This window comes from Galeopterus variegatus, unplaced genomic scaffold (genome assembly GCF_000696425.1).
Source record: "Galeopterus variegatus unplaced genomic scaffold, G_variegatus-3.0.2 Scaffold3127, whole genome shotgun sequence".
NCBI lineage: Eukaryota > Metazoa > Chordata > Mammalia > Dermoptera > Cynocephalidae > Galeopterus > Galeopterus variegatus.
Window position 1 is genome coordinate 113,078 of NW_007729238.1, and position 13,308 is coordinate 126,385.

General features: G+C 36.0%; 1 long non-coding RNA gene across 1 annotated transcript in view; it reads right to left on the reverse strand.

Moving 5' to 3' along the window:
* LOC103599848 overlaps positions 1-13,278 on the reverse strand; it is a 25,996-nt gene extending 12,718 nt beyond the window's left edge. Inside the window, exons 1-3 of the long non-coding RNA XR_551330.1 lie at positions 13,149-13,278; positions 12,763-12,918; positions 10,353-10,461 (exon numbers count right to left, since the gene is read on the reverse strand). This is a non-coding gene — a long non-coding RNA (uncharacterized LOC103599848). The remainder of the gene's footprint in view (positions 1-10,352; positions 10,462-12,762; positions 12,919-13,148) is intronic.
* Between the last annotated feature and the right edge of the window lie 30 nt (positions 13,279-13,308).

Consider the following 13,308-nt stretch of genomic DNA (forward strand, 5'->3'; position numbering starts at 1 on the left):
AACCCTCGGCGCTGCTCCCGCGCCTCGCTCAGCCAGTGAGCGGGAACCGGTCTGTATGTGGGATCCGAACCCCCGGGCGGGAGCGCCGCCGCGCTTCCCAAGCGGCGCACTTATCCAGTGCGCCACCGGGCCGGCCCAGGTATGTTTATTTCAATACAGGTATGTTTAAAATTGCCAGAGTTTAGAAACAACTCAGTGTTACATCAGAGGGGAAAGGATAAATTACAGTATATCCAAAGCAATTTTATGAGCTAAAAATCAGCTAAATCTATGTGAACTAACATAGAAATATATCCAAAATATATTGGTAATAAGATAAGCAAGATTTAAATATTTATAACATACTCATATTTTTAAGATGTATGTGTGTGTGTGTGTGTGTGTATAATTACTCTATACATTCACATATGTATTAGTCCATTTTGTGTTGCTTATAACAGAATACCTAAAACTGGGCAATTTATAAAGAAACAAAATTTATTTCTTACAACTTTGGAGACTCTTAAGTCCAAGGCTAAATGTCATGTCTGGTAAGGACCTCCTTCCTGGTAGGGACTCTCAGCAGAGTCCTGAGGCAATTCAGGGTATCACATGGCAAGGAGGGCTAAGCTCACTTGCTCTCCTTATAATGCCAGTAGTGTCGCTCCCATGATAACCTATTTATCCATTAATCCATAAATAGATGAATCCATTTGCGTGGGCATAGTCCTCATGATCCTATCACCTCTTAAAGTCCCCACCTTTCAAATACCATATTGGGGATAAAGTTACAAAATGGTCTTGGGATGGGACAAACTTTAAAATCATATTAACATTTTTATAAATGTATAGAAAAAGATTTGCAAAGCAAGTTACTGAAAAAGATTTATAGTAAGATCTTTTTTATGTTACACACACATAAACTGTGTACATGTAAGCAAATGCAGTCTGTGTATTTACATATGCATATAAATATAAATGCACAGAAAAATTCTGAGGAAGGGAGTTGGCAGTGAGGAAGTAGGGAAAAGGAATTTTCACTATTTTTATTCTACATAGATCTGTGATGTTCGAACATTTTACAAAGAGAACACATGACTCATGATATTAAATTTTATTCAAAAACAAAAAACAAAAATAAATCATCCTATCATGTAGCTTAAGCTTAGTCATTGAGAATGTAAATATCATAAGACTAATGACAAAAAATAGTTATCTGTTTAATGTCCAAATCTAGACTAAAAAGTGAATCATGTAAAGAATATGTCAGAGTATAAGAAAATTCCACCAGGTCCTATTCCAAAAATAGTTCAGTTTACCAGGTCAATCACAGAAGATACATAAACATACTCAAAGATAATTTTGCACTTCAAGTTGACTGAAAACCTTTTGATTCCTCTTGCTACTCAGCACTAAATCAAGACCTTCTCATCACAAAATAGAATAGCCTATTAGGTACAGTCCTGTTTGTTTTAGGGATCTGAAATTTTACAGTTTTTAGGTTTACAATAAATGCTACCCCACCAGGTTAAGATAGAAATAAAAATCTACTTGAACAATTCATAAAATAAGCAAATATGAAATAAACAAACATGATTTGTAATCAAATAAGTGGAAACAAATAAATAAATTATATGTTTAAAAGTACAGATAAAACTGACAGTAAATAAAACAATAAGTCAACAGTTGCTAGTGAATGGATTTTTGAGCTTTTATTTTCTTTTGTACTTTTCAGTACAAGCATGTATAAAAGATTAAAAAATAGACACAATCCTTCAACTGTCACTGTATCTACACCCTTTTGCAATGTGACTTTGCAACTCTTCCCATGAAGAAATAGTCTCTTTGCCTACCTCCTGAACTTGGGCTGACTCTGTGACTTTGCTTTGCACACTGTAGCAAAGTGATAATGTGCGAGTTCTCAAACTATGCTTCAAGAGTATTGCAGGTTGTCACTTGCTCGCTTGGGACCTCTGCTTCCACTATGTGAGCAAGTCTGAACAAGACTGTAGAAGGATGAAGAGACAGGCAGACCAGAGCCTACCAGCCACGGCTCCACATATGTGAGATAGCCCAACTGTGAACAGCAAATCCAACCTACACCTGACCTGCAACTCACCTCAGACCTATGAGGAAGCCAAGAGGAGACCAGAACTGTCCAGCTATGCACAGCCTAAAATGCCAACCTGCAGATGAGCTATATTTAAAAAGTTAACTTAAGCAACTGAGTTTTAGGAGTGGCTTGTTAAGTGTCAATAGCTCACAGATTGAGCATGTATTATCTTTATAATGGGAAAAATCAATCTTCTTAAGAAAATAAGTTAAGGCATTGTTAACCGCTAATTATAACATTGTTTACACCAAAATGCTAAATTGTCTGATTTTGAGCAAGTGTATATCTTTTTAATGAAAAAAAGGAATTAAATTAGCTCAAGAGGGTAACAACTATTTCATTGTAGTTAAGAATCCAGTTGACATTTAGCAAACCCTATTGTCTCAGTCTGTTTTGCGTTGCTATAACAGAACACTTGAGACCGGGTAATTTATAAAGAAATTTATTTCTTACAGTTCTGGAGGCTGGGAAGTCTAAGGTTGAGAGGCTTGTATCTGGTGACAGATTTCTTGCTACAGCATCCCATGGCAGAAGGTAGAAGGGCAAGAGAGCGTGAGAGAGCAAGAGGGCCAAACTCGCTTTTATAATAAGCCCATTCTCATGATAACTCGCCCACTCCCACATTAACAATATTAATCCATTCGTGATGGCTTTGCTTCTCATTAGGCCCCTCATCCCAACACAGCTGCACTGGGGCTTAAGTTTGTATCACATGATCTCTGGGGGTCGCATTCAAACCACAGCAGTTATTACTGCCTTCACATAGTAAGTAGTGTAACCAGTACTTCAAACTCTGGCAGTCTGGTTCCAGAAAGCACATTCTTAACCACTTTACTACCCTGCTTCAGGAGGACAGAAGGGATGCCTACAGGAAAAACAGAAGCCTGATTGACTACTAAGGTGTCTGAACAAAATGAAGAAAAGATTGCATTGAGAAGATTAGAAACTGTATTAGTAATAGGAACATGGGAAATCAAGCAAATGAAAGGAGAAGGAAGAGAGAAAACATTACTAACTCCAGGAAAAAAAAAAAAAAAACAGAGTTGTATACCAAAGAGAAAATGAAAGAATGCACTTCTCATTCAGTTGTGAATCATACTGATATGGTCATAGCAAGATAAACATTAAATTACAAAGTGATCAAAAGTTACACTATGATTCTATGAAGATATTGAAAGAAATTCAGATATGTTGAGAGGGATGTTGTACGCTGGGGAAAGGAAGGTGGCATGAAAGAATAAATTCTCCTCCTCTAGTAGGAAGCTAAAATACTAATGCTTAAAATATTTTAAAATATGGTGATAAATTACCAGAAGAAATTGCTAAGAGAGTTGAAAATGGTTGCCTATGGGGAGAAAAGCATGGATTTGGTGAAGAGTGAGGTAAAGAACTGATATTTTTGGTTATACAATATAAGATTTTTAAAATTCTGTATTATTTCAATTTTAAAACTAATTCAAAAATCTAACAAATGAATTAATTTTTTTTCTTATTAATGGATCCAACTTATTCTTGTCAGTGATTGTACCTAGTACTAAATGTACTGTCCTGCACAAAAAAAATTTGTTTAATGCAAAATACAAAATACTAATTCCTCTCTGCTATGTACACTGATATTTGGAAAATATTTTTAAAGTCTTCTACCATTCAAAAGCTACTTAAAACAATGTTCCTCTCTTCAGTATGTATGAATTTCATATATAATTAGTATGTTTGTTAAAGAAAAAAATCTTCAATATCACTATAACCTATCGTTGCCTGAAATATTTTTGGATTTTTCAAAAATTCTGGAAATAAGATAGTACAAGGCTTTAAGCCTTTTAGTCTGTTACTTTCTCAGAAGAAGAAGCACAGATGAAAGCTATATTTACTTCAATATCACTGATGTCATGTACCACTCAAATAAAACGAAAAGTTCAAAAGACAAAGGAGTATCTTTTCCATGAGAAGCCTGTATCTGATAACGTCACACTGACTCATTCCCTTTTTGAGTCACAACTATTTTGCACACTGTTGAAACTGCCTAGACTACTCTTCCTTATCTACCGTTTCTAAATATCCCTCTGCCATTTCTAAAATATTGCACTTAAATGTCATAATTACAATAAAGAATCAAGAAATCTAAAAATATTATTAGATTATTTTTCCCTTCTATGTTGAGAAGACAAAGTTTGTTATCTATTTATGGTATATTCGAAGTAAGTAGAAAGAAAATTCAAAAACATTGCCACATAATGTATTACTTACCTATTTTTATTTTCATCTCTAGTTTATAAAGTTAATGGCTGAACTGAAAGAAATAATTTGTAAATGTTTTAGACTAGGCATATGGGAGAGTCACCACAGTACAGAGGTTTGAACAGAGAACAATACATGGGCACCCGGCCCAGAAATGAGGATGTCAGAGAGGTTGAGAAGAGCTGTGATAGGGATAATGCTGTGAATTCACCAGTTTCATCCAGTCACCCCAAAATGCAAGAAGACTACATTTCCCAGATGCCTTTCCTTCTATTTGGGAACATGTGACTACGTCCCTTATGACTGCACAGTGCAGAGGTTCCCAAACTCCCCACCTGTGACCACACTGGACTGTGATGTGTAGTTTTTATAACTTCAGCAAAGCAAATTAATCCTATGCCAGTGGAGAAATTAATGCAGTATATTTTCAAACCTTTATACACTTCACAGGGACGTACTGCCTTAATGTATGGCTATTAATTGTATATATTTCAATTCAATACAAAAGTAGATCATCCTAATTCTGTGGGAAATTTTTTTTAGATAATGGCTTATTTCTTGGCATGAAACTAGGACACTGGAAGAAGTTATATTTCATTTATGCTTTTCGTTCAATTATAATTAAGTGGGATACAAAATAGGATGACATTGGAAAGAGGGCAGCCTCCAGGGTCAAAATGTCTTGGCTTAAAACCTAACTTCAAACTTAACTCCATCACTTATTATTCCTGTGAGCTTAAGTTTCCTTGTTTTTTTTTTTGGGCGGGGGGGGCGCGTTGACAGCCTTTCAAATGAGTTGGTTTAATTCCAAGTGATACAGAATTCAGGGTAGAACAAAGACTAAAGAGCAGACTTGGGCAGGATTCTGGGCTGTTTACTTTAAATTCACAGCTAAGGTAGGAATGGCTGAGTGAAACCAGCTAGAGACGACGAGCCACTGTATGACTACTTTCTGTCTTTTTTACAAAAGTTTATTCTCAAATGTACAACAGGCTCCATGACAACACTTGATTGTAGCTATAGGTGGCACAAGATGTTATGGCAGAGAATCTAAATATTCAAACAGGAATGGAATCATGGAACAACTTACTTTTTTTTTTTTTCCTTTTTGTCTTTTTTCGTGTCCAGCAACGGATCGCAACCCTCAGTGTCGCGCCCGTACCGGACCCGGACCGGGACTGGCAACGGGATCACAACCCTCGGTGCCGCGCCCACACCTCACTCAGCCAGTGAGCGGGAACCAGTCTGTATGTGGGATCCGAACCCTCGGCAGGAGCGCCGCCACGCTCCCAAGCGGTGCACTGTAGCAGTGCGCCACCGGGCCGGCCCAAACAACTTACTTTTTGCTGATTTCTTAATTTCACCTGTGGCCAGGGGGCCCTTCCCCATGGCCTTCACTTTCAGTTCCTCTAGTTTCTTCTGCTCCTCTTTTTGTTTTTCTTGAAAGCCTTTTATCTTCTTCGTCCATCTCCTTGGTCTGCTTCTTGGGCTGTTTTAGGGGCTTCCTCTTGCCACCTTCATGGCCAGACATGGGGCCTGCCACCTTGAGTAAATTTCTTAAACTTGCTAAACTTCAGTTTCCTTGTCAGTCCGAAAGGGATGGCACCACATCATGAGCTTTTGGGAAGAGTAACTGCAACCATCTGTACCAAATATGTCTGATACCTGGCTCTAGAGAGAGACTCCAGATTTGAATCCTGGCTGTGCGACTTTGGGAAAGTTAACTTCCCTAATCCTCAGATTCATCTATAAAATGTTGACAAGGACAGAATTTATCTGCTGAGGTTGTTGTGAGGATTAAATGAAACAGTCCATATGGCTACAAAATACAGCACTGTATAATATAAGTGTTCAGAAAGTGCTTAAAGACTAGGCCAATACACACATGGATTACCTCACTTAATCCTCTCAACAATCTTAAGAAGTATAATTATAAATTAATAGATGGGGTTCCTACTTCAGCTATTAAAACAAAGGTAGCATCTATATTAAATTTTGAAAGGCTGCATTTTATTATACTAATCCAACTGAAGATATTTTAAAAGAGAAACATCTTTTCTTTAACCAAGATTAAAATTGCCTATTAGTGAAATCTACAGGAACTGAAACTCAAAATAGGGTAAACCTAAAATGAGATTAATTGGAAGGATCTGGAAGAAGCTCATTAATCAAAGGAAGAGTAAAGGAATAAGAGAAATTCAGAGACCCAGTCTCATATCATCCCAGGCAAACCATCCATAGTAAGTGCAGCTCTGTCTTCACATAGAAAATCCCAGAAAAGTCAGAATGGCTGGGCTTGAGCCCAGTGTTCATGTCTTGAGATCACGGAGGTCAGATATAATGACTGGCAGCCCCTTCAGAACCACACAGAGTGGGGTAATATCAGTCACCCTAGGAACTGTATGTTACACAAGGAAAAGAAGAAATGAAAAGATGCTGAGATTAACTAATGAAAAAGAGCTGTGCACTACAACTGTAAGCTAAATCCTTCAATTTACCTCTATAACTGAACTATTTTGAATAGGATTTACTAATACCAATGACATAGATATGATAAAATTACATATTAGGAATAATTTAACTTTAAAAATGCCTAATAGTCTAGCTCCCTAAGGAACTTTTTGACTAATATCCTTTACATACTTTACTTATTATATATAGACTACTACCCCAGACTTCAGAAAATAACATCTCTACCTTAATAATACTGCAGGAGGAAAAAGCAGGAAATAGTTAATGCTTCCCTGAAATATCTCCTACCGCATCAACTTAGTTCAGATGGTGTATAGTGGCAAAAATATGAAAGGAAATCACTTTGTCAGCAAAATATTATCAATGAACATTATTAGGAAATGCACTCATCTCTCTTCCCTTAGATGTATTCAGACCTTCTCATTCTCCCTCCATACTCGACCTCTCTTTCATATTTTTCTTCTCTTTACCTCTCCAGACTACATTCTGGTCATTTCTTTGGCTTTATCTTCCAGTTTACTAATTTTCCCTTCACTTATTTTACTTGCTTATGAATATCTGGCTAAACATTGTAGGGAAAGTGAAGGAAAATGGTCAGGGCCCCTCAGATGTTCAGAATCTTGCCGAGCATTTGATGTAAACAGACACGTGTGCCCAGGTGTTCCTTGGTTACTACCTAATGTAATTGCACATGTGCACCCAGGTGTCTTGTGTTATGGACTTAAGTATAAAGGATGAGTGGCTCTGAGCCAGGGTGCCCGCCCCACCCCTGGGCTACCCCCCCGGGGGCCATGAGGAGGCCCCTACTGCTGCTGGAGGCTGTTGCTGCTGCTGCTAGTATCCCCGGGACCCTCCAAGAGGCCACCAACACCACCAGGCCCGTAAGCTGCTGGACCTGAAAGCTGCTGCTGCTGCTGCTGAGAACGGAGCTCATGTCATTTGCCAACAGCTCCCGGGATCTTTCCCAATTACGTAGCATGGACCCACGTGTGAGGGGTCTGGTGAGTCCGCCTGGCATATAAGGGGTTTGTGACCCACTTTGCACAATGGGTTTGAAGGGTCTGAGCCCTAGCCCTGACAATACAAATAGAAACTTAATACAACTGAAATAATGAAACATTTTGGCTTTAGTTATGATTTGCCTTACTCGACAGTGTAAAATGACACAACCACTTTAAAAAAAACTCTTCAGCAGATTCTTAGAAAGTTAAACCTATATCTACCCTGTAATTCACCAATTCCCATTCCTAGATGTTTATTGCCCAAAAGAAATGAAAACATATGTCACGGAGGTCAGATATAATGACTGGCAGCCCCTTCAGAACCACACAGAGTGGGGTAATATCAGTCACCCTAGGAACTGTATGTTACACAAGGAAAAGAAGAAATGAAAAGATGCTGAGATTAACTAATGAAAAAGAGCTGTGCACTACAACTGTAAGCTAAATCCTTCAATTTACCTCTATAACTGAACTATTTTGAATAGGATTTACTAATACCAATGACATAGATATGATAAAATTACATATTAGGAATAATTTAACTTTAAAAATGCCTAATAGTCTAGCTCCCTAAGGAACTTTTTGACTAATATCCTTTACATACTTTACTTATTATATATAGACTACTACCCCAAACTTCAGAAAATAACATCTCTACCTTAATAATACTGCAGGAGGAAAAAGCAGGAAATAGTTAATGCTTCCCTGAAATATCTCCTACCGCATCAACTTAGTTCAGATGGTGTATAGTGGCAAAAATATGAAAGGAAATCACTTTGTCAGCAAAATATTATCAATGAACATTATTAGGAAATGCACTCATCTCTCTTCCCTTAGATGTATTCAGACCTTCTCATTCTCCCTCCATACTCGACCTCTCTTTCATATTTTTCTTCTCTTTACCTCTCCAGACTACATTCTGGTCATTTCTTTGGCTTTATCTTCCAGTTTACTAATTTTCCCTTCACTTATTTTACTTGCTTATGAATATCTGGCTAAACATTGTAGGGAAAGTGAAGGAAAATGGTCAGGGCCCTCACAAGACATTAGCTTGGTGAAGAGAGAGACTTATCTTGTAAGTAGTTATTACTAATTATTACTAAGTACAGTTGGCCCTCCATATCCATGGGTTTGTATCCATGGATTCAACCAACTGCAGATCAAACATATTCAGGGAAAAAAAAAAAAGAATCTCATCTGTACTGAACATGTAGAGACTTTTTTCTTGTCATTATTCCCTAAATACAGTAAAACTATTTACATAGCAATTGCACTGTATTAGGTATTATAGGTAATCTAAACACGATTTAAAGTATACTGAAGGATGTGCATAGGTTATATGCAAATACTATAACATTTTATATCAGGGACTTGAGCATCCATAGATTTTGCTATCTGTGGTAGGTTCTGGAACCAATCTACAGATATCAAGGGACCACAGTAATAACAATGAACATAAATATTCATACAATGAATGAATCAGCAATGAAAAAGGAATAAACTACTGATAAAAGCAACATGAATGAATCTCAAAATCATTAGGTTGAGCAAAAGAAGGCAAATATAAAAATATATATATACTATATATACTACATGATTCTACTTATATGAAGCCCAAAAACACGTACAATTACTCTGACAGCAATCAGAAGGTGACTGAGTTCGGGGTAGGGAGAATGGATTGGCAGGGAAGAGGCAGGAAGGAGCCTCTAAAAGTGATTAAAGTGTTCTGTGTCTTGTTTTGCATAGTGGTTACATGGATGTATAAGGGTTATCAAAAACATATAGGGTTGAAATAAGAAAATATGAAGAAGAAAAAAGTCTGTACATGTTCAGTACAGATGCAATTGAACAAAATTGAATACTTAATACCTGTGTATTTTCTTGTCTGTAAATTATATCACAATAAACATACATGTTTTTAAACTTAACTGAGGTAAATAGTCATTTGTGATTTGCCAAAGCAATGTTTCTTAAATTCAAAATAAAACATACTTTAGAAAAACAAATCATTTGATATTTAAAATTTCCATCACAGCTGAGAAATAAGCCATCAATGTGTGTTTATAGAATTAAGATTCTGAGCTAACAGAAGGGTGACCAAACATCTCAGTTTGCCTTAGGCCAGTGTTAACAATTGTTAACAGTGCCTACTTCACTACCAAAAGTATTCTAATTTTGATGAAGACCTTTAAGATCACTTTAGCTAAAAGGGAACTTAGCTATTATTTAGTACAATGAGCTCATTCACTTTTTCACTCAACCCACATTTGCTAAGCAACTATTATATACCCAAACATACTCCCTTTGTTCTTGCTACCACTTGCATTGCTTCTTTGTTTCCACAATCAAAATATAAAATAGCTAGATGGATTTTTCCCTAAACATAAAATTTACACCTGAGAACAAACTAGATACAGAAGAAATCAATCAGAACTTTTATCTACAAGAAAAATATAAATCAAGCTTATGAAAAAAAAAAATACTCAAGCTGTGAAAAACAACGTATGTAAAGATATTCACAAATATAAAATAAAGGAAACCTTTACCTGCTGCCCTGTAAAGTATTTTAGGTTCAAAAAATATACAAGGATTTTTATCCTCTATGCATGACAAAAGAAGTCCTTTGGCCTGGAAAGGGCTTCTGGGTACAACCACCTGCAAAAACAGATTTTTTAAGAGACAATTTTAGTAAAAATGTATCCCAGTAAACTCACAGATAGAAAGGGTTTATATTTAAACAACAATTGTTATTAATTAAAAATAGAAATCTGATACTTATTTTTAGTCTACTTGCCATTTATTATAAAACTTATATATTGTCCAAAAAAAATTCCTTTTGTTCAACAAATATTTATCAGATGCCTACAATGTTCTGATAACTAAGACATAGCTCTTCTCTCAAGATACTGTTCTTCTCATAAAATATTGCTCATCTCTAAACTTATGTATATAAAAAATAAAAGGAATCTGCAAAGAGCATTCATCAAAGGAAAAAAAGTAAAATTGTCAATATCTACCTGTATTTACCTTTACATAAAGAAATCTCTTCTACTAATATTCTGCTGCTGCTTTCAAAGTGCATGCAACTCTCTTATCTCATTTTAACACACCAAAATCTCCTTTTCCATAAAAAAATATAGTCTTCATGTTATAAGTAGAAAAAAAATCCACTGAATTTTATGATCCAGGCACTACACTGCCCAGTTATGGCAGAGGAAATAGAAAAGTGTGGGTACTCCACACTTCCATTTGACAGGAAGGGCTCCAGCACCTTCTTGAGAATGAGGGTGATTATGAGGAAGATACGACAGCAGAAGTACATGTGTTAATGTGGCCACACACTTTATGTAGACTAATTCACCTACTGTTCATACAACTCCATGAGGTAGCTATTATTTTCCCCATTTTAAAAATAGAAAACAAGCTTAAAGAGAGATCAAGGTTCTTGCGCAAGAGATTGGTGTGACCTTGCCCAAGTTTCCATTGGCTTGCAAGACTAGGTAGTCTCACCCAATTCTGACACCAAAGCTGAGCTCTATGCCATGTTGCATCAAATCACAAACTTGTAATTAATGTTTAATCATTGCAAAATAACTATATAAAACAAGTATTACATTGGAAGAGTTATCATTAAAATAAACCCAAATTTACCAAAAAGGCTTAAATAAGATTCCTTGGAGCAAACTACATTTGACTTTCAAAGTCATTTTATACCATTTTTATTGAGGATCTTTATTTAAAAAATAAAATAACAGAACTAATCTCACTATTTTATTTCCTGTAACAGACTTCTGACACATTAATAACCATATAACACAATGGCCTTATCTTGTATTCCTACTTTTTAGTTTCTCTATATCTGCTTTCTTCATATTTTTATCTTTATATATTCATATATTTACTTTGTATATTTACTTTTATTCTTTATGTATATTTTCATTTGGGGGAAAAAAGAGAAAGAGAGGGGAAAGCGAAGGTGGAGGACTGCAAGAAAAGGTCTGTTCTTAACAACACTGGGTAATGTTATAAACATTAAATGTGAATCAATGGTCGGCTCAAGCACAAAAATAACTGTTGCCTCAGCTGGTAGGTTCGACAGAAGCTAGAGTATGTTGGAAAATCATGCAACCTCTACTCAACTAAGAAAAACCTTCTGATTTTGATCTGGTAAAAAAAAAAATAAAAATTAAGAATAAAACATAGACACATGTTCACAACGAATTCATGTTGTCAAAAAGCAAACATACACGTGGACTGACATATCTGTGAGTTTCTATGAAGATTCTCTGGAAAGCTCTTCAGTAAATAGAAAAGATGATAATGTAAAAAATTAAGACATAAAATACTCAAAATATTTTTCTCAAAAGACCTAAGCTATTGTGAAAGGCAGGCTATAAAAGGGAAATGCTTCAAAATTGTTTGAGTGTTATTTTACCCTAAACTGGGAAAAACACATCTAGGTAACAGTCTCCTCTCAGTTTATTTTAAAAGTTAGAAATGTTCATTCCCCATACTTGCCAGCCAACAAAAAAAAAAAGAAAGAAAGAAAGAAATGGACTAAAGCAAAAGTCCTATCCTTCTGACTTTGAGGTAAATATGGACTAAATACTAGATTTATTAAAATCACCCCAGCATCAGTGAAGAAAGACCCATTAGAAAGAAACATAGAGCTTTGAAAGAAGGGGAAGATAAACCAACTATGTTGTCAAATCTTATTCTTTGAAGTCTACGAAGTTAATTAATGCCGGCATGAAGCCCGTGCTGCTTTAAGAAGAATATTCTATAAAACTGGGCACTGGACAGTTGATTTAAAAGAAATGCTTGCTCTTTCTTAAATACAATTAAGTTCACATGAATTTCAAAAATCCTGGGTTTTTTTCCTCTAGTTAATATTAACAGATTTAACCAAATGAAAACATCAAATGGAGATCAAATAAAGGATATAAATGAGAATACCTTGATTCCTGGGCAATGGGCAAAAAAAGCTTCGGGACTCTGAGAATGATAGAGAGCCCCATGGCCAACACAGCCCCAAGGGGACCGGATAGTGAGGCTTCCACAGTTAAAAAGATCCCCAGAGCGATAGCGATACTTGGCAGCCTCATTAACAATCTGAGGGGTAGAAAAGGAGAAGAGACGTCACCATGAGTCCTTCCTTCCAAATTCATTTTCTTAAACCATTACATTAAACCTTTAAATATATGCCCATAAGAAAATGAAAAACAGAATACAGTAGCATAAAACATTCCTAAGATGGGGGTGAGAGGGTGGAGGCAATACTTCAATACTTCATGGAATTAGCCTTAGAAATGCTTATTTATAGTAAAATATGATGCACTTACCTGATCAAAAGCAGGGAAAATATAATCTGCAAACTGAATTTCTGCAATGGCAGTAGCACCAGTGACTGCAATTCCAATTCCAAATCCAACAATTCCTTGTTCACATAATGGGGTATTAAAAACTCTATCTTTTCCTTAAAAAAAAAAAAAAAAAAAAAAA